The sequence below is a fragment of the Perissodus microlepis genome, chromosome 20 (genome assembly GCF_051167445.1).
Source record: "Perissodus microlepis isolate ML-2025 ecotype Zambia chromosome 20, ASM5116744v1, whole genome shotgun sequence".
Lineage (NCBI taxonomy): Eukaryota > Metazoa > Chordata > Actinopteri > Cichliformes > Cichlidae > Perissodus > Perissodus microlepis.
Window position 1 is genome coordinate 24660658 of NC_140480.1, and position 24760 is coordinate 24685417.

The window sequence follows — 24760 nt, forward strand, 5'->3', positions numbered from 1 at the left end:
TATCAGATTCTCTCAATGGGTTTACTCACCAGTATAAAGCAATGTCTAACTCAACTTTGGTGAAGCTGGACATAAAATTTTGCACAGCTACTTAACCACACTTAAGCCTTCTCGACAGAGCTGGCCTTGTGGAAATAGAAGGTCCAACGAAAAGCAAGCTAATGTAGCTTATCAGCATTAAAGAATAAAGTTCTCCACAAAAGGGCAACATTGTGCAAACAATGTTGTCAGGCTTTTAGATAAACACTATGAACTTATTTTCTCATTTTAAAACGGAACAAACAAGCTAGGTAGCTTTGACTGCACTTTAAAACCTTTTCAGTAATGCTGAGAGAGCTATTAGAATTGACTGACTGAGCAGGTCACCGACTAAAACAGGCCTTCAGCACTGTGAATTTTCTGAAAATTTGCCCAGACGAATGTTGCATGCATTTGTTAATGACCTAACAGATGTGCGCCAACAGTAAGTCCAAATATATCCAAAAATCTTTTTCTTCTCCTCAGGTTCCCCAAAGTTCAGACCCTGCCAACACTGCAGGGGAAAATTTGGAGAGTGCATGGTGAGTGCACTAAGGATTTTTGTGCATTAGACTTATTGCAAACTTCCAAATCTGCCCCCGTATTCTCTCAAACCTGCCATTTTGATTTCTTGTAGGCTTACCTAATAATTTTGTAGCTAATAAACTATCCTAAACATGGCCAGTTTGTACTACTGTGCACAACGAAAGGCAGTGGGACCAGTACCAGGGGCAATGTGAGTATGATTTATAAATGCACTCTACAGATTGTGTGCACATGAAGCTTGGAATCAACAAACTGCACATCTGGAACATGAATCCCTATAAATCTGCATGTGTGTGCATGCCCAGGAGGCAAATGGGACAGCTGACAGCACTAGCAGGGACACGTATTCCTTCATTTCCTGACCCCTCTCGGTAATGCCCAAATTAGGTACAACTGTGGTAAAAAAACAAAACAAAAACTGGGATTTTGTTTTTCGAAACAGCAACTTCACTGTCCCTCGAGGCTTTCAAGCTAGTGATCCAACAATTCCCTCCTTTTTTGCTCTGTCTGTTCAGTTGTGTTGTATTGATTTTGCATTGTATGACGCTGAGCTATATTTCACAAACAGAAGTGGACACAGAGGGTAATAGCTACAGGGGATTTGGCCATATGGTGGTATGACAAACTAATTATTTAGCACAGCTCCACCTTTAGCTTCTCTGCTGCATTTGCTGACAGATCTTCTCATCTCCTCTTTTTCCATGTCCTAGATCTAAACCCCCAATGTGTTGAATACATTTCAATACATTACATATACTGCTGTCATTTGAGTGGCAATATAGAGGTAAGGTAAGTCCAACTGCAGCTTTCTGGCATGTCTGCAAACTCCTGCAGGCTCCAGCTGTGAACCATCTTCCTGTGAGATGACGGTGCTCATCACTGGACCACGTTGCCGAGCTATTTTCTTGAATAATCTTTAAATACATAAAGACAATGCCTAGAAATTTTTGAGATCAAGTTGATGGCTTCAAATACCCTTTTTTGTCTTAACAGCTTGAAACTAAGTCTGTTGATAGACATGAGAAGTCAATTAATCGACCAGCTGCTTTAGTGCCACATACAAATGTAACAGTATTTTCTGCATATGGATTGTCTCTTTTCCCTCTCTCTGGAGTGTGTGTGTGTGTGTGTGTGTGTGTGTGTGTGTGTGTGTGTGTGTGTGTGTGTGTGTGTGTGTGTGTGTGCGCGCGCGCGCATGTGTGTGTGCGTGTGCGTGTGCGTGCTGGGAGCTGTTCCACTACCCTCCTGAAGCCTCGTCCCTACCTGTTTGGAATTTTAAACAGCTTCCCTGTTGCTCTCACCTTCCCACAACTCTCTCTGCAGTCTTTTAAATTCTCTCAGAGAAAATGTCTCCATAATAATCTGCATGCCAGTAAATAAAGCATTATCATCTTCAGCCCATGTTTTAACCATCTAATGGAGTGCTACTGTGCACTAAGTATGTTTTATTATCTTCGAAGATTCAAGGAGGTCAAGTCGCATAGTAAGAGTCAGTTCAACATTATGGTGCTGCTGCTGCTGCTGCTGTGTGCGTGTGTGTGTGTGTGTGTGTGTGTGTGTGTTTCCTATTTCATTTTCTACTCATTTCCACATTATTTTAGCCTCAGGCAACCTTATGAAAATTTCCAAATGATAGTAAGTACCATAATAATGTGGCTTTAAATATTATGGAACTACAACCTGAAGTCAGCCGCCATAGAAAAAACAATTCTCCACTCTATCAGGAGCAGACTTAATGAATTGAAGTGTTTCACTTCAAAACACAGAAATGTCCATTTGCAAGCGTAGCCAATATTCTCAGAGGTATTCAGCAGTTCACTAAATATATTTAAGTGAAATTATTTGTAAGCAAAAGTCTGAAATAATGTCCAACAGTTGTTCTGTTAAAGCCCATTAAGTTTGACATTTTCAAAGAGATGCTTATTCACAATACATTTGACAAGCGGAGGAGGATGGATGGATGGTTGGATGGATTATATCAGTGGATTTCTCTGCTTTAGCCCTTTTCTTAATATTACTGCTGCCCATTATCTAGAGTGCACAGTAGGTTTTTTTTTTTATATCCTACCTTCAGGAAGCCAAAATTGGCCCATTTCTGAATAAAATCTTGCTTTTTGTAGTTTGAGAGACAGTAACAAGAACATTGTTACTGTCCCCGTGAAAGTTATTCTTTTAACCAACTAAAAAAGTTTACAAAGTATCAATCCTTAAAAATATAATTATCTTCATTATGAAATTATTATCCACTAAGTATGCGTATGTAAAGGTTCTAAAAGCTTCACAATGGATTTTAATACAAGAGAGCAGCTCTGTGGCAACACATTAACAAGCTCACAGTGACAACGCTAAAATGCAGCTATGATAGCAGGTATCATGTTCGCCATTTTAGTTTAATGTGACAGCTAATTAGCACTAATTTCAAAATAAAGCTGAGGTTTTGTAGGAATGACACTAACCAAATAAAAATTGAAAACACCAGCAGCACCAGATGAAGCTTTGAGCAAGCACCGATGTGATTACAGCTCATACTGACGCGGATTTAAACATGTGAGCCATATCTAATGATGAGCCATTAACTCTAGAGATATTAAACAAATTAGGTCAATATTTGTGAAATCTTGATTTCTCAGTCAAAAAAGTGTTTATAAAGACTGTGTTTTGGAAGATTCATACTGAAAAAGGCTTCAGAGTAAAGTTGTAGTACACATTTGGCTGGGGTGGGGACTTCTGTTGAGTTATTTCTCCTTCTGCAAGATGAAGTTTCAGACATGTGACTGAATTGTATCCAGTTTAACAGTGGGCAATAATTTTATCAAACATTATGTACAACTGTGCAATGACCTCGTGATCTCATTTCCTCTAAATTTTTTGCTTTGAAGATGAGGAGCATGTCTGCCATCACTCCCAGTCAGTTGCCATCCTTAAAGTGACTTTGGTGCATCAAAATGGCAACAAAGCAGCAATAAGACAGAGTCAGTGTGATATGAGTTTTCGATTGAATGATGTCAAGATGACAATTAAAATTGCAATCTGTTTGTGATAATGCAGGAATTAACTGTTATAAATCACTAAAAATCACCAATCTGTTGCCATCTGTTGCAAATCTGGTGTCATCTACATACACAGAAATTCACATTAGCATTCAGAATCCAGCCAAAACCTCATAGATTTGAAATGGAAATTCCAACAAGCAGTGATGTAGCTGCTGTCAGGTGGCGATTTCACTGCACCTTGGTTTCATACGGGAATAAAACCAGATAACAACCAATTGAGTCGAGTTCCCGACTGCAAAGAGATGCGTTGCACTCATCAATGCAGAATGACTCTGATTAATTGCAACATGTTTGGCAATCTGTCTGCATTTATAAATTACTCAGCAATCTTTGCCAATCTGTCTGAGAGTGACTGCAGTCATTCCAAGTTGGGCAGTGCTTGCTTAGAAACAGGTTGCCTTTTGCAATTGCCTTGCAGTTGAAAGTGGTGGCTGCAACTATTTCCAATTGATTGACAGTGAAAAGAAATCCATGCAATCACTGGTCAATCTCTAGTATGACTGAAAAAAACAATTAAAATTATTATTGCACGTGGTATGCAAGGTAATGATGATGATAGTGCTAATTTTTTTCGCTTTAACCTCTGTTTGTAGTTTTTAAATAGCTTATGTAGTTTTTTTTCTATTCAACCTCTTAACTGCTTTAATTTTTACGCCAGCTGTTTTTGGTTCTGTACACTCTGCCACTGCACCAAGTCTAACTTTTACTAAATAAAAAAAAAAGAGGCTTAAGTTTCTGTGTGTGTGTGTGTATGTGTGTGCATGTTTGTGTGTCGCTCTAGGACTGAACAGACGTGAAGCACACATATTTATTTGACAGTTTTTATGTGATGGGCAGCTGATTTGTGGGTAGAATGGGTAGCTTTTCCTAATAAATGATGCCATGATAATAACACATCTCACCATTTTCTTATTTTCCTCCATGTATGCCCACCCTTCTTCACTCATCCCAGTCAAACCATTGTAGTTCCACCTTATTTTCACTCCCTCGAGGATTCTTTGCGCTTCAACACTTCCTCTCCTCCATCCGCCACACTGTCTTTTTCTACTTTGTGTGTGTTTTACACCTTTAGGTTTTCTAGCTATCCTTCCCTCCAGGCAATATGGACCATTCATCATTATCTGTGAACTTGTCTCTCTGTCTCCTTAAACTTCCTTAAACTAAACTCTACTATCTCATCATCTTGGCTCACTTCTCTCTCACCTTCCTCTCTTCTACCACTTCCATTCACACTGTCAGTGACACTTAGTGTTAGTGTTAGTGTGTGTGTGTGTGTGTGTGTGTGTGTGTGTGTGTGTGTGTGTGTGTGTGTGTGTGTGTGTGTGTGTGTGTGTGTGTGTGTATCTGTCCATCTATCTGTGGTCTTGTCTGCCTAGTATTATCATGATGATGGATTTTGGTGCTATCTGTGCCTGAATTGTCTATCTTGGCAGCAGTCGGGGTGCTGTGTTGACATGTCCCAGTTCATAGGCCACCCGGCTCAGATGTCACTGCTCCGTACTGACCCTGCCAGCTCGCATATGGAGCCTGCATATGGGGCCTCATCTATAAGAAATGGGTGCCCTGAAGGAGCCGCAGTCCCTCCAGCGACGCAAACCCAGTTCATGGAGGCCAGCTCTTCCAAAAGGGCCGTAGGATATAAAGTGACATTTCAGCATTTGTTTACAAGATACTGCAACAATCTGTAACACATACAGAGTGCTGTGAAAAAGTATTTGCCTGCTTCCTGATTTCTTTTTCTCTTTTTTTGGCACATTTTTTACACATTTGGGATCGACAAACAAGTTTTGATATTAGTCAAAGATACCCTGAGGACATACAAAATGCCGTTTTTAAATATTGATTTTGTTTATTAAGGGCAAAAGGCATTCAATTCTACCTGGTCTTATGTGAAAAAATAATAGCCCGCCTTTGTTAAATCATGAATTAGGTCTGATTACTGCCAGACTTGTTGAATCGTGAAATCACTTACACAGAGCCTGTCTGACGAAGTGAAGTAGGCAAAAGATCCGAAGAAGCAACAGATCAAGCCAAAATCTAAAGAAACCCACAAACAGAGCCACTTCTGAGGCTTCGGGTCTCCAGTGCCATAATCCACAAATTGAGAAAACTTGAAACAGTGGTGAACCTTTCTAGGAGAGGCCAGCCTACAAAAGTTACTTCAAGAGTGCATCGACGACTCATCCAGGAGGTCAAAACTGCATCTAAAGAACTGCAGGATTACCTCAGTTAAGTTCAGAGTTCATGATTCAACAATAAGAAAGAGACTGGCAAAAAACATCTTGATGATCCCGAAGACATTTAGGAAAATATTTTGTGGTCTGGTTTGTGTTCTGTTACATTTGATGTAAAACTAACACAGCATTTCAGAAAAAGAACATATTTTTCCCTCTTAATAAATGACATCATCATTTAAAACTGCCTTTTGTATTCACTTGGGTTATCTTTGTCTAAAATTTAAATTTGGTCTGATGACCTGAAACACTCAAGTGTGACAAATAAGCAGCAAACAAAGAAATCAGAAATGGGGTAAATAAGTTTTCCTAACATAATGCATTATTTACAGCAAGCAGAGCAGAGTTAATACTTTTATTAGCATTAACCCTGTGTGCTAATATTAGAAAATATCATTTGAAAAAAATAAATTCACACAGAAATTTGAGTAAAAAAATCCAGGATCTGCAATATGTTACATGAACTGATGACATACACATTACCACGTGAGATACTATGATTACTCATACTCTCACATTACATATTACTCAGACCTGTACACGCTATTATACAAAAGCTACTATTATTTTGGAAACAATTGGGCTCAGGGGTTGTTTTGCTGGTTAGTTCTGGAAAATTAGGACTGAAAAATAATTGAGATAATCTTGATTGACAGAAACTCAATGGTTTATGACGAGAGATTTAGTTGCCGTGCTCAACCCATGTGTATGGTTGTTTTGTCCACAAATTATTAATTTTTTATAAATGTTTTCTTGGAAAAACTTTTTAGAACTGCCTCAGATCTCTCTGGGAAATGGTAAAAGAAAAAATCTTTAGTATATTATAACGATCAATCCACCGCTTCCCATGGCTGCTTATCCAGCGTAGAGTTTGGAGTCCATCCCAGCTGACCTTGGGCAAAAAGGTATAGGCTGATCACGTCACAGTCCACCACAGGGCAAACACACAGAGACAGATAACCACACACTCTAATACACATATAAAGCGATTACGAATCACCAAATAACCTAGCATAGATGTTTTTGGATTGTGGGAGGAGACCCACTCAGGCACAGGCAGAGCCTGCAAGCTCCACACAGAAAGTCTTAATAATTTATTTTGATATAATTCACTACTGACAAAATCCATTAAACAACCCTGACACTGATGCCCTGTCATCCTCGTTGGATGTAATTTTTTGGCATTGAAACATGTAAACATGCACTTACATCTTCCTTCTTCTTCTTCTTCTTTTTAACTCCCTCTTATCTGTAAGTCCTGTGAAACAACATCAGAAAAGCGTACCTTTTCTGGCTTCAGCCGTGGACACGTGTTTAAATTTTTTTTCAGTCAGTCGGTCATTCTCAGGTCAAGTCCCTGAAAACTTAATGCTATTAATATCTGCATGTGAAGTTAAAGTGGATGTATATCACAAACGCAGGCGTCAGAACAAAATGAGCTGGTGCTCACGTGTCACAACTCACAGCAACTCCGCACTTTACTTATTCTGTGAAAAAAGTAAAACTGGGAGGTAACTTTTATAAATGTCAATGTTTTATAGATGTGCGAGCTATAACTAACATCTTAGTGACACAGATATTTGGGAGTTTAAATAAATAGCTTTTCTTTTAAATACTTAAGAATCACAACATTATACACTGTGCAGGAAATCTACAAACTGCGCACTGAGTCACTCCCTAGGTTATCTTGAACTTGAATATATCTTTGGCACGTTTCTGCTGCAGCTTAGCTGTTTATTCTTTCTTTTTTCATCTATCTACTCACATTTTCACCAATACTAATAAACACATCAATCTCACTAATATCTATTAAGCCCTAAAGTGAGCACACTTTGACAGTTTTACTTCCTTTCTCTGGAAATTATTGTCTGCTAGTTGTTACCAGCTGGTCCACAAAGAAAAGCACACACCTGGTTTAGATTTTAAAATTGGACACATGTCTCTATGGCCAAAGCCTTAATAAAAAGCATGTGTAATAAATGTTAGGCTACCACGTTTGATCCCAAAATGAGAAAAATACAAATATCATAACTTCTGAGAGGTTATCATGATCTGATAAAGACAAAACTTTGTGGTTCATAAATCTGACAAATTCTTTAACAGCTGTTGATAAATCACTGCCCCCCCCCCCCCCCCCCCCTTCAAAAAAAGAGTCATAAGACAGAGACGGTGATAGGAGAATGAACAATTTTATGTTAGCTTAGTTTCATATTAAAGTCACAAGCCATAATACTGTTAGGACACCTGGCATAAAAAAGTTGTATAAAGTTGTATATATAGCCAAAGTAAAGTTTGTACATTTATTTATTTTTTTATGTTTCTGCAAGAAGTTCTTTAAACGGAATTATATTCTAATGCTAAAATATAATCCATTTTCAAATATAATGCTTTATTTTTTTATTATTGATAAAGTTGCAGTTATTTACTTGTTATCCTGAAGAAACAACACCAAAAAAAAGTTTTAATGGTTGAACGTCAGACTGGAGAGCTGCCCAGGGTGTGGTCCGCCTCCCGGCCTACCGTAGATGGGATAGGCTCAGTATTTATACAACATTGTAGGTGGCTTGAGTTTGCATGATGGCATGAACGTCAAGCAGATTACTGAAACTTGCTCCTATTTTAAGTATACTATACCGCAATCCCTCCGATGACACCTGACATCAACTACCAACAAGTGCAGACTTGATGCTCATTGAGATCAGTTAGGGAGGATCCAGATGAAATCAGTGCAAGTGCAAAAACAATGGCGACAAGTCCATAAAAGTCCATAAAATAATAACTAAATGCATAAAGTTTTCACTAGTTATTGACAATATGTTTCTATGGAATTATTTATTTAGCAATATCGCTTTCTTTGTTTCTTCAAATCAATGAACACAACGTTAAAAAAAAAAACAGAGTTCAGAGCAAAAGCAACAAACTAAATTTGAGTATCATATTCAAAACAGAAAAGCACAATTATAGGAAGTGGTGTGGTTAAATATGCTAAACAAATGCTGTTCCACATTCTTTCAATGAGGACCACACAGAGGCGGCTTTTATTTATCCAAGTGAACTTTTTTTTTTTGCACAAGGCAAGGACAGGACCTCTGCGTCCTTATTTGCTCTCAAGTTCGCTCTTTTCTTTTCGCTAAAATTGTATTGTATTGTATTTATTTAAATTTTTATTTTTAATTATTTTATTTGCATTTTTTTAATCACTCTCTTATATTTAAATGTTCATTTGCTATTTCACCTAGGGTTTGAGAGTAACGAAATTTCTATTCTCTGTATGTCCTGTACATGTGGCAGAATTGACAAATAAAGTTGACTTGACTTGACTTGACTTGACTTCTATCACCCCTTCAATCCAAACGCCCTCTTTTGGCTAAAAAAAAAAAAGTCTGGATATTTGCAGCCTGTAGCTCCTCCCATCAACACAAACAAGTCAGCTGTTTGCTTTTCGTGCAGTGAGGTTAACTGATAACACACACTGTGGCATCTTCCCTCTCGTCGCTCACATCCGTCTGTACGCTGCTAGACAGACGGTGCCTGCTCCTCCACCTCCACCTCTACCTTCCACTCCTCCTCCTTCCCCCGTGTGGTGGTGGAGTCTGCCTGTAGTCCGTATCCGGGTTGGACGAGCCATCCGGAAGCGCGGGGCTCCTCTAGAAAGAACTCGTTTACCCACAAGTCCCAGCGACGCCTCAACTTACAGAACTGGCTTCTTGGGCTTCGGGAGTGTTTCCCATTTAAACAAACAGAGCCGAAGATGGCGGAGAGTTAATGGTGTAAAGAAGAAATTATCGATTCGGGAGAGAGATACGTCCACGAGGTAAGTACGTGCAGCACGCGCGCTCCTATTCAGTCAGTTTGACCAGACTTTGCGTTTGGTTTGCATTTCAATAGAGGACGGAAATGTCTTGACTTGGGTTTCCAGCGGCAGTGCGCACACAATATTGGCATCGGCGCGGTGCGGAGGGCACAGAATACATATTTTATTTTATTTTTTAAAGTAAATGACAGAAAACATTTGCCCCCGGTTTGTAACGGTGATGCGGTGCGTGTTTCGGTGCCATGCTTATTTGCAGCACGGCTGAACGTTTGGCACATTTCATAAACTTAACTTGATCGCACAAGCTCGCCAGTTTACGCACGAGCCGCTGGATCGCAATAGTGCCTCCAGTAGATTTGCTGCAGAACATGAATAAGTTTTGGGACAGCACATGCTTTGGACTCGCACGCTCGCGCTTGAACGCAAAATCACGGGGTGATTTTTTTTGTTTGTTTTAAACCGGTTGATGCTCGCTGTCCGCGACAGTCGGTGGGAAACAGCTGAGCCCGGTGCTGTCGCAACGTGAGGGAATTTGGACCGGGATGTTTGATGAGCAGGAGCGTGCAAACACACTCGGCTGCGTACTGTATGTGAAAGCGGCTCCCGCTGTATTTCTGCTGGTCGCTTTACAACAAACGTGCGCTGCAGGAAGGAGGCAGACGACGGTGACCGTCTGTCAGTCAACCAGCCGCTCAGCCAGCGTGCAAGACCGATTAAATTCAAATAAATAAAGTGCAGCCGGTCTACGGCGTGTGTCTCCAGTGTGCACGTCAGCAGTGCACGAAGGGGTCATGCATTGCCTTAAAATGTGTGAGGTGATACGGTGAATGGTCGTCGTGATGGTGTCTTTTTCCTGTTAGGTCCTTCATAACCCCTCCTGCCATCTGCTTCATCCTCAGTAATGTCTCTAACTGTATATCTGCAGGGGGCAGCAACGTGGCCCTGTGCGTACCCGCTGCTCTGCAATTATGAAGGTGCACGGTTTGATCCCTGAAACAGCCAGCCGGTGGTGTAAGTGTGTGTGTGCGTACGCCGGAAAGCACTGTGTCCTTGAGCATGACACCAGAGCCCCAGCTCACACTGGATAATAGCAGCCTTACACTTCAGTGTGTGTAAACAAAGGTTGAATCGGAGTGATGCTGCAGGTGAGGGATGTGAGGCTGAGTTGATTATATTGAAGTCGCTGTCTAAATTTAGATGCGTGTCCAAACGTGGCTGCAGCTAACAAAGATAGTTTCCATTAGTCTCTTTTATAAGATATAAAATATTTAAAGGTTAAAGACAGTGACAGCTCAACACTCACAGATATCCTTCTCAAAAGATGTCAATTTGCAGCGAGTCACAGATGAGATGCTGCAACCAGAGAATTCCCCATGCTTATTTAGTGATGCATGACATTACAATGTCTAACTGGTTATTGTTGATGGCGCCTTCCCCCCCCCAAAGGTTTACATGAAAATAAAAATGGGTTCAAGTTTCAGCTACTATAACAATCTGAACTATTTTAATTGGCTGAAATATTCAGTTATACAACAAACTAATAGTCAACTAAATATTAGCCAATGGGAAGAGTTTGTTGACCAGATGTTGGTTCGTTTGTTGGTCGATTAAGGGGAAGAAAACTGAGTTGCAAACAGACGTTATAGTTAGATAGTAATTACACATGTCAGGCAGGAAGTCCAAAGTGTGGGATCATTTCGAGAGGAAGGGCATGACTCCGAGAGAATAGCATGCAAACTCTGCAGGGAAACATTTGCCTATCATTTTTTGACTTCAAACATTGCTTTTCATTTGCAACTTGTAAGTAGCTCAGTGGTAGACACTTTGCACCATAACTGTTAGGCTGAGGGTGTCCTTGCTAGTTCATTGAGGGTTTTTTGGTGCATGCACAAAACTGGAACTTGGAAAAAGCAAATCCAGAAGTAACAGTTGCTATTCCAGAAAGGTCTGGTAGAGACAAGAGTTGATCAAGAAAAAATATGATGGACATCATATTTGATCCATTAGGATTGCCAGTTCTAAATTGTGAGCAGCTGCTGGTTTCTTGTTTGGTAATGGTAGTAAACTTGGGTTTTGGGGCAGTTAAAGTTGTGACATTGGGCTTTGGCAAACAGAGGTGGGCTTTATTTTTACAGAAAAAAAAATATTTAGTAAATAACGGATGACAGGACAACTAAAATAAACACTTTCAGGCCAGTTAGCCTCTTCTGTTTATCTTACTGATGTTTCATATTCAGTCCTGTTAAGCCACTTACTGAAAGCTCTATTCTCCTAATTTAATTGATGTATAGTTAGTCAAATGCTCTCCGAACTGTCTGGCTGCTGCTCGTGACGGGGTTTTAATCAGGAATTTATTATTAACAGTAATTGTTTCAGCTCTGTGCCCCAAATGCGTCTGTTGCCCAAGTGAGGGGGGGTTGGGTGTCGCAGCAAGGAGCTGTTGTCTCGTTGCACGGCACCCATCTTCTGACAGATTTACAGTCAACTCTGTGGACCAAGTCTCTGCACACGTGCTGTCGCACACACGCCTACAACCTGCTCACAAGGAACCGAAGGCAATGGGAACAGGGAGGTTCTGTGAGCGAGCCGCCAGGACTCATGAGGGGTTTCGCCAAGCGCATGGCGGGATGAATGCATTGACAAGGAGGAGGAGGGTGACAGTGATGCATTATGTTTGCTGAATGGGGAAAAAGGGGACAGAGGTTAGCAGGGGATGCTGGTGACTGGGTCAGGCACTGGGGGCAGGGCTCGTGAGGCTGAAGCAGAGAAGCAGGACATCACATACTAGCCTGGGAGCTTGGGAATCTGTGAGTGTGTGTGTAGAGGAGGAAGGAGGGGGTGTGTGCCAAAAGGGGAGGGGCTCAGGTGGAGCCTCTTGCTGGAATTCCACCTGGTATTTCTCATCTTTTGTCTGTGTCCTGGTCTTTGGTCAATCTCGTTTTTACCCACCTCGACTTTGCTCGCTTGTTTCTGGGGTTTTGTGTGTGTGTGTGTGTGTGTGTGTGTGTGAGTGTGTGTGGTTTTTTTTCCACCTCTATTGTGGACTCAGGAAGTTTTCTGCCTCAGATTGTTCACATTCTTTGCCATTTTCTTTCTTCTCTCTGTGGCATGTCTCTCGCTGTCCCCTTGCCTCCCCCAGCTCCAGAGTAGTGAGCTAACTGTTGTCCTGTTGTTGCTGGGGCCCCTCTCTGACATGTCAGTATGTGTTAAACAGGAAATAATCTTCACCAGCTCTCATTGATTTCACTCTGTAGAGGAGCGGGTGCTCATATTTAAATCTCACTCATTTTTGTCCACCTGTCTTTTACTTAAACATCAACACTCCAGCGATGAATACTGGGGCACCTGATTTTGCAGGGTTTTTTTTCCAAATAATATTTTGACCTCACTGACAATAAAGTATTTTAAGTTTCAATAAGCGTACAAAAATCTACTTTACATTCGGGTATAGAAATATATTTTTCCTCAATAACCCTTTAGTAGAATTTAAAAAGACTTGTTTTCAAGTTGGATTACTGAGCTAAATAATGCTTGTGTTGTGTGATGAAGTGATATATATATATATATATATATATATATATATATATATATATAAAATCATACTCTTATTACACATAAGCCTACTGGGCTACTTGCACATTTATGTTATAAAACGGGGCGCTCTAGGGCTCGACAGTTCATCAAATTTAATTTTCAATTCCAACTCTGGCTTTTACCAATGAGTAAACCGGGACAGTTAAGCTTAAATGACTAGTCTGCTGCATGTTTGCCCTTCACTAAAAGCCCAAATCTACTCCCCATCATGATGCTGCATCTTTAGTTCAGTGCCTTTGCGTAATGTGACTTGAATTATATTCATTTTGATATAGTTTAAGAGTGATTCTTCATTAAAAAGATCAGTTACATTTTCAATAAATACACAATGTTTCCAAGATTTCTTAATAATTCATAATTTGAAAATTATTTTGAATTCAGTAGAAGCCCAGATACCTAATGGATGATGGTTGCATGATGTGCACATAGTGCATCTTTAAATACACATGATGCTACCTGCAAGCCTTCAGATCAAGACCTAAACCTGAGACCTGGAGACCATTTGGTGACTCTCCCTAGAAACCGAAGATTTTTAGAGAAATTTACCCTCCTTGATTGGTTGGCGTGTAGTTCCTGGCTGATGCTGTGCGACATCAGTTGCAAAGGGAGAGCTGCACTGAAAACCTTGTGATTGCTCTCGTTGTTTGTAGATTGCTACAGTCATCAAAGTTTTCATCTTGTCTGCAAAAAGTACTTTTGGTTTCTCCCATCATTACAAGGGGTCACTCCTTCTGGAATCGCACCTGGAATCTTTTGCTTGTTATCCCAGCTGCTAACTAACCACGGAGCAGGAGTTTAACTTATAAAAGCATGATGCAAACAAGAAATGGAAAATGTTTACTTTCAAAGTAAAAGCTGTGCCTACACCACCGTACACGTTACAGAAGTAGCAACTTTTGTCATGTGTAGGCCGTGTGCAGGCAGGAGTGGTGGTAAGGAGGACCCAAAGTGCAGACTCACGGCGATGGAAGGTAAACTCAAACTTAGATTTATTATAAAACAAAACTGAAAACTACAAAAGCTGACAGGCAGAACACACAGCATAATAAGATGGTAGATTGCGACACTGACACAGAGAAACACAAGGCTTAAATACACAGAGGGAGCAAGCAGGGAATGAGAGACAAGAGGGAAACACAGCTGAGGCAAATCAGGGCTAACGAGACAAGGGAAGCAAAACCAGGTACATTAACAGGAGACACAGACTTTCAAAGTAAAACAGGAAACATAACACAGACATGGACTTGACAAGGGGACGCAGCAGACAGGGGAGACAAAGCAACTAAGAAACACAGACAGAAACCAGAACATTAACAAAGAAACCAAAAGACTAGAAACCAGAGAACCAGAACGTTCTCTGTTCCTTTCACAGGAGTTGGCTGCTGAGATTTCTTCCTGTTAAAAGGGAGTTTTTCCTTCCCACTGCTGCCAGGTTCTTACTTATAGGGGATCATCTGATTGTTGGGGGTTTTCTCTATTATTGTAGGGTATTCGCTTTGCAATATAAAGCACCTTAAGGCAACTCTCATGTTGCGCCATTTAGCGAGTAATTGGTATTTGGAGACATGTCAGCTTCTTCCATACAAACTATAGACAACCACGATAATCTGCTAGCAACCAAAGCAATTGCAAATGAAGCACTATATACCTCTTTGTGAACCAGTTTCATGTAAGAAAAATCAGCTTCACACAACCACTCACCAGCTGTCAGAGACTACAGGTTGTTCCCTAGCTGGAAGCTACCAGGGCTTCACTGACTGATCTTGGCCCATGTGACAGGGGCTTAATGTAATTATTGACGTGCTTCAATGCTGTATCTCCCCATATGGAAAAGATATATATAAATCTTATAAAGTTTGAATCTGTCTTGTGTGAAACTTGTATGAAAAGCATACAAGAGTGAAAACAGATATAAGATCCCTTGAAAAATTATATAAATGAAACTTGTATGTTTTGGATACTTACTAAAACAATATATGAAAGTAATGAGAAAGTGGCCACTTTCATGAGTAAATCATGTAAGTTTTTACTATTTCTTTTCCATATGGGTAGGAACCTCTGTTTGGGTCACTAGTCAGAAAAAGTAAAAAAAAACAACTTCACATTACTCATTACTTTTTTTCTAAAGTAATCTATGATGTTACTTAATTACTTCCTGGAGAAAGTAATTTTTGAAACTATTCGTAATTACTTTTGCGTGCCCTGAAATGCGTTGTCACATAATTACCAGTTAACAGTATAAACCATAGGCTACAGTCCCATACACTTACACAAACTCATCACAGCCAACGACAGGCAGCCAGAGCCTGTTGAAGATCAGGTTCTGGCTGCTGGGCTGGGGTCTGCGTACACTCAGCTGTAAAGTCACTCTGGGTTCTGTCATGGAGATCCTTCTGTGTAGACCCAGTGTTGTATTAGCAGTAGTGGATAGTTGTTTCTATCCTGGATGGAGTTTGCACTTTACTTTTGTCAGGCTCTTGTGCTTTTTTGCAATAAAAATAAAAGTAATGTCCATATCTCCACCATTTTCCTCCTACCTGCGCACAAACTGAAATGTGCTGTTTGTTGTGCAAGAAAAAAGAAGCAGGAAAATGAAAATTTGTATATTTGTTTTGTTTTGTTTTTTTCACCCATTGTGCAGATAATTGAAGAACCTTTTGTAACACAAATAATTACATAATTGTAACTGTAATCTGATTACTCAATATAGGACAGTAATGCGTTACATTACTGCATTGCAGAAAGATGATTAAAATCACATGCGGCACTGCCGATAACACACACAGATTCATTCATTTGTTCCACTTGTGTGTTTTCAGTACAAAACGTCTTGGCCAACAGTGAGATCAGCTGTTTAGTGGACGGCCAGTTCTAACAAGATTTTCAATCCAAACATTTAGAAATAAACTTACATCTGGCAGGTGGTGCTACAGACACATTTTGCTCTACACTACCTAACACGGGACAGCATGAGCACAGAAAAGTGTTTTAGTAAAATAAGTAAATAGCTATCTTAATATGTGAAAAGGTAAAATGTGGCTTGTAGTGTAATGCACTAAAAAAGTGCTGCATAAATGCAGTTACTGATCTCAAACAAGCACCTAGTTCTAGTCAGTATGGATCTCCTTCTGAGTCAGAAACCAGCAAGCCAAGTTATCAAGAGTCACATACTACAGCTATTCATCTGATAACAAATTGGAGGTAGACAAGGGATTTGTACTTTGGTTTTTATGTTTGGTACCAAATATGTTATATTTTATCTTCAAGCTAACAGTTTTAAACCAGAAATTCTACCCACAGTCAATGTAAAGGAAGCTGTTGTGCTTCCATGATTAAAGACGATACGAGAAGAAATGATGGCGACACAGATTTCTCTGATTTCTTGGTGTCGAGCTGCAGTATCACTGATCATTATTTTCAAAAGATGCTGCGACACATAACGCCTCCCAAAACAAAACCAAAAAAATATATATACACAGTTTGGTAACGTCTTGAGTATTTGGACAGTTATAACATTTTTTTAACTTTACCTCTGTGGATTTTAAATCAGATCCCAACCAAATACAAGTTCAGTGCAAGTTTTGATCTTTTGTCTGCAGGACGATGAAACAGCTTGTTTGCCAGTTACTTTGGAGACTGACACACTTCCAAGTGCAAGTCACACTTTTTTGTGAGTGTGTGTGCAAATAACTAATTTACTACTAAGCGCAAGAGGGCTTTATGTAGCCTAGAACATTAGAAAACACTGAAAGAAACACAATGTCTCTTACTTTTTCTTTTTTCTTTTTTTTCTCACATGGCACCTGGATGCTGCAGCTCGCTGAACAGTCTAGAAAGAGGTGTGCTTCCTTTTCAGAGGAGAGCTCTTGCATAAGAAAAGTGACCCAAGTTGTGACACTAAATGCAAATTTAAAAAAAGACTGTAATAAAACTGAAACTGAAAATCAAATTCTTACCCAAAAAGCAACGTTCTATACTAAAGAATACTGACTTAAAATATTTCGTTTTAATGAGTGGATTTAACTACAAGAGCTTTTGGTATTTTTGAAATATGTTATTCTTATTGCTAATGTGAGCAAAACTAATGAGTGGGAGCGGCACAGGGAGTGGCAGAGGGTGTTCAGTTCAAGGTCGGCCCTCTAAAGCCAAGGCCATGAGGATCTGTCATGGTTACATCAATTGTTTTATAACTTTGACCTTAACATTTATATAAACACCTGTTTATATAGTTCCTTTTGTCGTGTGTCAAAGGCGAGCACTGTCAAACCTAACGCTGGAAAACAGACCTCATTTGTTGAACTTTTGCTTTTGGCTTTTTAATATCATTGACTAGTAAGAGTTAAGCAGTGACCAGTTACATAATTTCTTTATTGGGGAAAATTAACATGTTAATATCCATCCATTCAGTCTTCCAGGGTCATGAGGGCCCTGGTGCCTTTCGCAGCTACCATAGGGTGAGAGGCGGGGTACACCCTGGACCGGATGCAGGGCCAACATAGAGAAACAGACAACCATTCATACTCACATTCACACCTATGAGCAATTTAGAATGACCAATAATTTAACCCCACTTACTGCATGTCTTTTAACACTGATCTGGAGTCAGTTGTGTAATTGAGCCAGTAGAAAAATTCATTTTGTGTAAAAGCAGGTAGCTGAAAAACTGTTTATGTGATAATAGAATCACTAAATATCAAACATAGTTGGAGCGATGATAGATAGCGAGACACACAGAGGGAGAGGGATGATCTGATGGACTGTCAGAGTGTATCCTTGGTTTCTGTTTCCTTTCTTTCCCCAGAATGCCTCGGTGCAGCTCATGTCCTCTGCCGCTTTATTTTTCTGAGAGCTATTTCTTCTGTGAGAAGAATGTCAAGTGCCTATCTCGGTGCGCTTCTCCGTGTTCTGTCTTTTGTTTTCTTACTTGTGGTTCACTCTTGATTTCTGTCTTCTCTTCTCACCCCGGTTCACCTCAACCTTTGTCTTCTTGAGTGTGTTTTTGTCTCCTGGCTGAGACTTTTATTTTTTTTAACTTTTTCTGATGTCTGGGTCATTGCACTTTAACTAAATAAGTTTATGTGTTAAGATCTGAAAGAAAACAAACTGTATTCTTACGATAGTAGCTCTTTATTGTGTGTGTGTGCGCGTGTGTGTGTGTGTGCGTGCGTGTGTGTGTGCGTGTGGGTGGGTGGATGGTAGTGTTAGGCTGGGGGGGGTGGATACATAGGGGAGAGCGAAGAGTAGACGAGGGGGGAGGAGACATAGAGAGTCGTTATTAACGTGGCGACTCCCGCTAAAATTCAGGGAGTGCTGTTGCATCCAGCTGTTACTGGTTGTGCGAGGCTTCGTTGCCATAGCAACACAGCCCTGTGCGCCTGCTCAAGGTCGTTCATCCAGCTCTGAACCGAGCAGCATGCTGCACACAGGATGTACGGAGGGAGAGAGGAGGAGAGAGAGAGGGAGGGAAAGACAGACAGAAAGAGAGAGAACAGAAGAACTACTTCAAAGTGACCAATCAAAAGCACTTCAGTGACGCTGTGGTCGGTGAACAAACTCGGCCCTGCCTCCACCTCGTCTCTGACACACACGCGCGCGCACGCACACACACAGTTACTTTCCACAATAAAGAAACAAACAAAAAAGAAGCCCCTGGCCTTGGGGCTTGTAGGTTCTTTTGCCAGCTGATAAAATATTTAGCTGGTCAGTGCAAGAGAGAGACAGAGAGAGGGGGGTACGGTGGCTGGAGAAGAAGAGAGCAGCAGAGCTTGGCTTTGTGTTTTCCTTTCTCTAATGGTGCATTGCTGTGAGGCTACCTGGGGCTTCTCCCACCTCCTCTCCTCTCTCACTTTCTCTCCTCTCCCCTCAGAGGGCTGCAGCAGCATCCCTTGGGGGGGCTCTGCTGCATGTTTGCAGGCGCTGACTAGACTCGGCGCAGCATACAGTGTGCACTAAACAATCCCGCGCACCAAGGAATCACGCCGCTTCATCGCACGACACATTGTAGGAAATTGAGTCTAACGGTAATCTTTGTTGGATGATATTAATAGCGAGGCACTGTGTGATGAATGGCCGCTGAATCGCAGCTCTACAGCTTGCGACGTTGTCGCCGGCGTGCTTGTACATAACGACAGTGCTGATGTTTCGCAGTTATAATGTTTAGTGTGTTCGTCATAATGGTTTCATTTTCCTAATAAGCACTAAACTAAACACCGACTGTACCTGAGGCTGAGGATGTAATTGAGGTTTTGGCTTGTTTTTGTCGTAAAGTTTAAAAAAAAAGGACAAATTGCTTGTAGAGAAAATGTGAAAGCATCACCAGTTTGATTAAAATTCATCCTGAGGGGTCCAGTTGTTGTTCACGTCTTTGTATCGCTGTCAGAAGACAAATGTGGGTGAGCAAGGACATGTCCTCAATAGACTTGGGCCATGCACTGTTATGCTTTAAAGATTTGTGTTAGAATGGTATTAACAGTATTTGGTTGTGTTGACAGACACTTGTGCCATACAGCGGACACAAGTGACAGTGAATTTATTAGGACGGCACAAAAAAATTACAGTGAAGAGGAAAAGAGCTGAGTGGGTACATGACACATGGGAGGCCACATGCGCCCTCATCTAGCAGCTGCAGTCACCACAAGACGAGACACGTAATGCGGTCGATCGCTTATTTTTGTGTGTGCTTTGCTGTATTGATTCAGAGATCATATGAATAAATTGGCAAATTAATCAAATGTAGTCACTTTATAATAAAACGCCACCCCTGAAGTTTAATAATGGCACGGATCGTCAGGTTTAAAGTGTCAGCACAGTCTGTTTCTATATTATCTCAGCTGTTGAGGTCACAGAATGCATTCAAATCTAAAGTGTGGCAAACTTTTAGATTTTCTTCTCCTGCCTCTCTTTTTTTCTGGGTGCACGCAGAGTTTAGCTGGATTTTTTTGACAAAGTCAAACATTTTCGGGGAAGCGCAGGGAAGAATCGCTTTTTGTGGTCGGTAACGTTATAGTGTAGCATAGTGTGCGGATGGCTGTTTAAAAGTTAGAAAAACACAATCGGTGACCTTTCTGTGAGCCCCAATCAAAAGGAGAGTCAGACTTTTGGGTCAAGAGGAGGTTAGGTTCACCTTTCTCTTTGCTCTTAGTTAACAGATGCCTGTTAAAGGGGTCCTCAGAGGGGTGTGTGTGTGTCTCTAACAAGGGGAGTTCTGTTTTTTTACTTATTTTCCATTGTAAAATCCAGACCTAGTTTATGTGTTTTAGAGTTTTACACACACACACACACACATACATTTATGGGGTAGAGGATGAGGTAAATGTTACCAGCTGCAGCGTAGCAAGCAAGTGGCTTCAACTCTGCCTGAACCCGGCTGTTATGTGACCACCTCGTCAACTTAATTCACTCCTGCACTGCCTTTCCCTTAAATGCCACACCGACCCCCCATATCACTCTATCACACTCACATATATGTATACACACACATAAACACACATCACTAGCTCCTTTTCCCCGTGTCACCAGCAGCATCGCTCAACTCAGGGTAGTGGTGGAGCACTCCCAAAGCTTGTAACCCCCCACCTCACCACGGCAGTGTTGAGCAGCACACTGGCCGGGTGTGCTACGTTATATTGGCTGCCCCTCCGGTTACCCTCTGAGGTCACATTGTTGTTGTTATGATGTCACAAAGGCTTTTTTGTGCAAACCTCCGGTCAGCTTACTTTTACACGCAGGCTGCAGTGAAACACAGTTGAACTGCTCTTTAACCAGTCGATCGGTTGCAGGAAAAAAAAAAACTGCACTTAATTTGGAAATTAACTTGTTCACTGCTGGACTTATCATCCAGCCATCCATCCATCTTTATTTATAAAGCACTTTAAAACAACCACAGCTGACACAAAGTGCTGTACATTGGAACGAAATAATACAAATAAATACGATATCAGCTTAAATATAGCTATGCACATGTTTCGGCCAAGCTAGGAAGCAGAAAGACGTCCCTCCGTGTGCTCGAGCTCAGTTTAGGCAGGGGGAGTGTCTTTAGTTAAATCAGGTTTTGCTTTTTAAACCTTATCCACCCCTCTCATTTTCTTTCTCTCACTTCCAATGAGTCTGTTAGTCCTGCGAGATCCGAGTCGTAGTAAACAGGCGGTGACATTCGCAGGCTCTCTGTGGAGGGAAAGGGGCCAGAATTTAAATATTGATTTGATGCAAAGTGAGATAAAATGTCCTATTCCTCTCGTGCTCCGCTTTTAGATGCTTTTTATAGCTGTTGATTGTGTATTTTTAGCTGTTGTCGAACACATCAGACTTTACCCAAAAAGAAGGCTTTGATTTTGTTTAAGCACACTGTGTAAACATGCTGCTGTTTGTGACAGATCAGCGCTATATAGGATCCCTAGGATGAAATATCATCTCCTCTTGGACTCGGCTACCTGCTCAGGTAACCATCAGGTATTCAGGCTCGGCTTGTCTACAGATTCAAGGGGCTGTTAATGGTTATTGAGCTGGTAAGACTCCTCCAGTTTTCTGAGAGAGAAAAAAAAGCGAAATGGAATTGGAAAACTCGATATTTAGATTTTATTCTAATTAAAATGTTTAATGTTGGAACTTTGATAAGCACTGGATCTCCAGACAGTTAGCTGGCTCCCAGTTAGCCATTTTTGAGCACCACAGTGTTCTAAGGACCAGCCACGACCCAGCAACAGGATGTTGGTAAATGCGTTGGAGCACGTAAATTGCAACTCACAGGAACTTCTGGTATTGGTACCAAAAGCCACAGGGCACCTTCACAGGTCTTCCAGACTCTAATGCCCTTTTTCGTAGATCCACTGCAGCCTTGAATTTAAAGACATTAACAGCCAAATAACGCAAATTTCTAAGCTCTGCAGTGACATCATTTAACAGTCCGTGTGATGTGTGAATTAAGCCGACGTGAGAATAGTGCAGGTGGTAGTTTACTGCCAATGGAAGGGCATTGTGTGTGTCATCTTCTGCACATTGTATCTGGGCAGCTTACCTAAACCACAGAGTACTTCCTGTAGTCTGAACCCACCTAAAGCAGACTATTTCCAGCTGTGAGGTAAAGGCGATTTACTTAACATGAAGGTTAATATTAAAACAGTTGTTAGTTCATTTGTGTATTTTCTCACCTTCCAAATTTTGCCATGGAAATTATTGGCAGCGACTGTTAATTTTAGACACACACAAATGTTAACCCATCATAACTGTATAATTTAGTTTGTAATGTGCTTTGAATTTTTGTTGTGGTGGCACTCTTTATTTTTATTTGAATCAAAGATTGTATCTGTAACAAATGTCCATGCCACGGAGGACGTTCCTGTCTACCGGAAGGAGAGTAGCTTAGCTATATTTATGTGGTACTACAGTAAACACACACACATACGCGCAGTGGAAACACACGACACCCTCTTATTTGTTAACTGAAAACCGTTGTCTCTCACACGTCTATGACAGGTCTCCAATAAAGGCCTTGTGGAGAGTACGTGTTAGCTAAGTACGATCTCTCTCCCTATCTTACAAAGGCTAAAAATAGCACCATATCTACGCTAGACTTCGAAAGAGAAAAAGAGGTAGGGAGGACGCAGAGAGAGCGGCAGAAGGAGGAGAAGGTGGGGATGGCAGGACGATGGTGAGAAAACAACAATCAAGGCACGAGAAAAAGGGGAGAGGAATAGAGGCAGAGCAAGGGTGCGGGAAGGAAAAGAAAACAAGCCATTAATAATTTACCTGCGGGACACTTCGAGTTCGACCTTTATTTCTGGTCAGTGGTGCACAGTAACAAAATGCTGGGCTGAGTGTTGTGTAGTGCGAGGAAGGGAAACTCTTCTCGTGATCTGACTGCTGATGTACAGACTGGAGGTTTGCACCTGTGGGCAGTGGTCAAGCATACTCAGGTAGTGGGATTTCAGACTCAAAAATAGCTCAGCTATTTTTAAAAAATGTATCAGTGAGAATATGAAAAATTATCTGGGAAGACCAGTTAAAGTAAAAGATTCATGATTTCAGGAAGTGCCAAGCACTGCAAAGCACTTTAAAGATTTTACAGTGCTGGGGACATGTGACAAAAACGAATCTCTCCCCAATCACATTACAAAGTAATTCACCCTTTAATTTAGTTCGGCTTTCTAAGAACGTTTCTAAGAAATGACAGGAGTACACAGTGTAATGTTTTTGTTCCCGTGTTGCTCTGTAGGTAGAGATGTGTTGCTGTTGCCAGTTCTATTTTGGATTGTGATGTTGAACTGTACAAAACACCTTCTTCATTCATGATTTCTTTTTAGTTAGTTACTTTGGCCTGTCTCTGACACTGCAGACTCCTTCAAGGGAAAAAAATTCTAAATGCATAAATGCATTCTACCTTTTGCTGACATAATATTTGTTTGTGGATGTGCACATGGACTAATGCAGAGACTGCAAATGACTAGTTCTTACTTCTATGTCCTAGTCCACTCGGACCAAGTTGGAGTTGGATTGTTTTCCACAGATCTGCACGCACATAATCTTCCTTAATGTAGTCGACTTTCTCCTCTGCAAATATTTTATTTGCCGTTTATTTTATGCAGAATAAAGTAACAATAAACAACTTTTTCCTCAGTGAGTCAGTTCTCCTACAGATGAACTCCAAAGCCGCTGTCGTGGACGCCAGCTGGCGATGGTAGTCCTTGTTCTGCTCTGCAGAGCCGCTGAGCTCGGCATAGCGGATAATGAAGCAGTTCTCCACCTGCTGCAGGTTCTAGTTAGAGTGGCCCTCCAGCTCACAGTTGTTCTCCAGAGCAGACGAAGGACTGCAATCGTCAGCTGTCGCCCAATACAGCAGAGTTGGGATGGGAAAGCCTGGAGCTAGATGGTGAACGGCAGCTGAACTTTAAAAACAAGAGCAAAGGAATTAACAAAGTGACCACAGATGGTGCTCTTCTCTTGGACGGATGGAAAAAGTAAAAATCTAAAATGAAAAATACGTTTTCAAATATACTTCGATGTCTACTTATTGGACCGTTGCCTACTTATTGTTGTGGAGTGCGTGCCACTGCGATACCTCAGCAGAGCAGTTAACAACAATGACCACCTTAAACTTTTCAAATTGTAGGCAGACAGATCCTTTACAGATGCTCACATTCAGGATGAAACTTATGAACTTTATATGCTTGTGTGTCTGGCGGTATCTCCTTCCCTTATCCAGTTCATCCACATTTCGCAGGTGTGTTGCTGGGGGCCCGAGGATGTGCAGCGTTGAGTTCAAAGTGGCTCGTTTGAGTTGGCTAAAATTTTAGGCTTACGCTTGAGAATCCTCTCGATGTAAGGTGTTCAGGATCATCAGGAACTTACAGCTACCCACCAGCCTGAGTAAAATGTAGCCTGCGGGAAAACTGCAGGCAAGCGTCAGCACATTTATTAATCACATACAACTCAGTTTCAGGTGGTTATGTCACAACAAGTGACGACTACTTGGAAAGTTCCTGTTTATTTACTAATCATCTTCGTTC

At 41.0% G+C, this 24760-nt stretch overlaps 1 protein-coding gene across 1 annotated transcript in view; it reads left to right on the forward strand.

Moving 5' to 3' along the window:
* Nucleotides 1–9343: 9343 nt before the first annotated feature.
* The window catches only part of LOC146364606 (nuclear receptor coactivator 3-like), a 64646-nt gene continuing 49229 nt past the window's right edge, over nt 9344–24760 (forward strand). Inside the window, exon 1 of the mRNA XM_084915955.1 lies at nt 9344–9665. The gene's annotated coding sequence lies outside the window, so the exon portion shown is untranslated. The remainder of the gene's footprint in view (nt 9666–24760) is intronic.